The following is a 3,520-nucleotide window of genomic DNA, read 5'->3' on the forward strand; positions in this document are numbered from 1 at the left end:
CCAGCTCGGGGTCACCCCGGGACACCCTGAGAGCCGGCACCGGCTCAGACGTGGCACTGGGAGGAAAGGAAAACCCTGCGAGCTGGGATAGAGAATTCCAGTGCAAAGAGCCTGTGGGGAAGGGCTCCGGGCTCCCCCAAGCCCCACACAGCTCCCATTGCCCCGGGATCTGCGTTTCCAAGCAGCCCCCAAACGCAGCCCCGAGGCTGGAGCTGGTGCCGAGCATCATCCCAGTGATTTTTCCTCTTTCGGAAGCATTTAAAGCTTCAGCATCCAGCAAAAGGGCTGGATTTCCTTGGGAATCAAACCAGCTGAAGCCTCCCCTTCAACTGCAGCCAGGAAAAGGTTCTTCCCAAATCACAAATGATGATAAGGGGAGGTTGGGGGCGGGGGGGAGTCCTTATTTAAATGAAAGCCTGAGTTTGGTACCCAAAGAGACAGAATCTTCCCTCATCCGCAGGGAGGAAGATGCTGCGCTCCAGAGTGGGGTGTGATCCCCACTGATGGGGATGAAGAGCAGCCCCAAGACAGAGGGTTGGGACCCTCCTGAGCCCGCTGGGGCTGAATTCCCGGGATGAGGGGAAGGAAAGAGGCACGGCCGCTGCCCAGGGCTTCGTTAGTCGAACGTGGTTTATTGTCAGTGAGTCGATGGTAGCACAAAGGAAGGACGCAGGGTCCAGCCCGCCCGCTGCTCCCGAGGAGGACCAAGACAAGAAATCACCAACCGAGTGTTTAATTGAACATGAAACCAAACCAAACGCGATAAAACAAAGTCTTTTTGGTGAATCAACCGATTGCAGAATTAATTCAGGTCACTTTACGCAGGGTTAGTGGGAACCAAAGCATCCCCTCAGCCTTCCCCTGTGCAGGATCAGTGAAGGTCAATGCTCCTTCAACCAACTACAATGCTCTTCAATGGGGTTTTCCCACACCCAGGGCCTGATGGCATCAAGGTTCCTTCCAACCACACCATTAAGTGCACTTAAGATCATGTCACAGCCTCTCCCACGGGAGAAAACCCCTCCTTGGGGCAGGTTTGGTGCTTTTTCTCCAGGAAAGGTGCTTTGGAGCATGAGCTGCTCTCTCCCCAGTGAATCCCACGCTGGTGCCAGCAAAAACACCCTTGGAATCATGGAATGGGTTGGGTTGGAAGGGACCTTAAAGCCCCTCCAGTTCCAACCCGGGACACCTTCCACTAGAGCAGGTTGCTCCGAGCCCCGTCCAATCTGGCCTTGGGATGGGGCTGAAACCACCACACGGTGTTCCTGAATCCATGGGGAATATCTTCTGTCAATAAATAGAATTTGTATTTAATAATCCCTTAAAAAAAACCCCAAAAAACAAAGAAAGAGGAAGAAAAACTCCAAGTTTCACCAGAAAGGAAACAAAAATGACCTGAAAAAATCCTTTGTGGTTCTGAAGGTGCCGCTGGTGCGGCGCGACCCAACCGGGGTTTGGGGCTCTTGGGAACAGCCAAAACTCTGCCCCCCAGAGGAAAACCCTCTGCAAAGGTTTGTCCCTGGCACCTGAACTTCATCTGGGTCGTTTTGGGCCCCATTTGGGTCTTTCGAAAGCCCCAAATTGCAGTAACTGCCATAAAACCCAGCTGGTCCCACGGGATGGGGACACGTTTGTATCCGTATCCCGGCCTCAGACCTCCCTACAGTCAAACCTCACTAACAGGAACACAGAGCACCCGGCCCAATTTGATTTATCCCCCCAAACCCCTCCCTCAGGAGGAGGAAGAGTAACAGCAGCTCCGGTAACAAGGGATTGGAGATGGTTTTCCCCTGGGATGGATTCATGCTGCCGGGATTCCCTGGGTTTTCCTCCCTTTAAGACAATATTCTTGCACAACTCTCCCACTGGCAAGTTAAAGCAAAGCTCTCCTAAACCTCCACTGCTTTAACAGCAGCACTTTGTCACCATCAGAGGCCGGGAGCATCACGAGCCCCTTTTCCAGCGAGCGGGTCCAAAAATCCACATCAAACAACCTCCAGCATCCATCAGGATGGGGTTTACCAAGAAAAAGAGGAATTCCACCCCAAAACAACGGGAATCTCTGGTAGAAATGGGTCTAGAAATCAAGCAACACCCCCCTATATAATGAGATTTTGGGTTTTCAATGCCTCAAGCTTAGTATTTGGGGTGAAGCAAGAGATTGCTGCTTAACCAGTGCTCCACATCCTCATCCTTGTGATGGAATACACTGGAATTCCTGCAGTTTGCGGGAATAACCTGGCATGTGGCACCGAGCCCTCAGTATTTAATACCTATTCCTTCTGCATCACACTGGGCAAGGCTTATTGCCACTTGGGGACTGAATCAACCCAAAGAGAACTGCTTAAATCAGAGCTCAGCCCTCACCGGGATAGCTCCAGCCTGCGGACAAGCAGCTCCCATGGCTTGATCCAATCCATCAGGACCACATTCCCGCATCCTCCTCTAGAAAAGGCCTTCATGGGGTTCTTTGTACACATTAAACTGGTCAAACGTGTAGGTTAGAGCCAAGCCTTGGGGTATTTGGGAGAATAAGGCTTTGGGTGATCCCCCAGTGCTAAGTACACTTTCGCCTCCTCTGCCTGGCTCTCTAAGCCCTTATCACCAGGCTGGGCAGTGGGTTAGGAGGGATTTGCATAGTTTCGGACAAAACCACCCCAAAACCAGAAAGGAGGGAATGTTGTAAAGCTTTGATCAGTTCCATTCCGGGTTTATTCCCAGGGGGAAAACGCTGAGCCAGGATGGAGGTGGGGGGGGGAGTTGCAGTTCCAAACCTAACCCCAAAGATGTGTGCAAACATCGCAGTGCTCAAGTGAAACCCACCCTGCGAGACGGGAGCGGGGCTGGGATGGGGGGAGACAGGGGATGGAGGGGACCACATGGAGCGTGTGAGTGAGTTAAAGGTTTGCTTTGACTTCAGGGTTCACTCTTTTTAGCCCTATTATCAAAAATATCCTTTAATATTCCTCAGTCTAAGGTCAGTTATTGTGGCTCAGCAAAATGGAGCCGAGTTAATTCGCTTCAGCAGAACAGAGGTAGTACAGAAGTAGCTCAAGTAGAAAGAGTTATCGCAGGGGGTTGTGTCCAGGGACACTTGTGGATTTACCTCCCGGCGCTCCGGGATGCTCCTTGTCCTCTCCCATTTCCCCACACCGATGGTTATTGCTGGCTGGAGACACTGACCTTGGTCCTTGTGTCAATCCCAAGCCGGGGCGGACACAGCGGCTTTGCACAGTACTTCTGCAGGGAAAAGAAACTCAAAACCACTCGAGCACTGTGAGCACCCCCCTCTGTCCCATCCCCCCCCAAGAGACTTGAAAAAGAACCTTTTAAACCCAAAGTTGAGCCCGTTGGAAGGGCAGAGCCCGGAGCCCGCTCTAAGGGATGCTCAGAGACATCCGATGGGGCCGGGCTCGGGCGAGTTCAACTGAAGAACCAAACCCACCAACGTCCGATTCCAACCATGTTTTGCTCAGTCCCAGCAAAAAGAACCACAAACTGGAACCGGCTGGGATTCAAA

The sequence above is a fragment of the Nestor notabilis genome, unplaced genomic scaffold, assembly GCF_000696875.1.
Source record: "Nestor notabilis isolate BGI_N333 unplaced genomic scaffold, ASM69687v1 scaffold14047, whole genome shotgun sequence".
In the NCBI taxonomy this organism is placed as follows: domain Eukaryota; kingdom Metazoa; phylum Chordata; class Aves; order Psittaciformes; family Psittacidae; genus Nestor; species Nestor notabilis.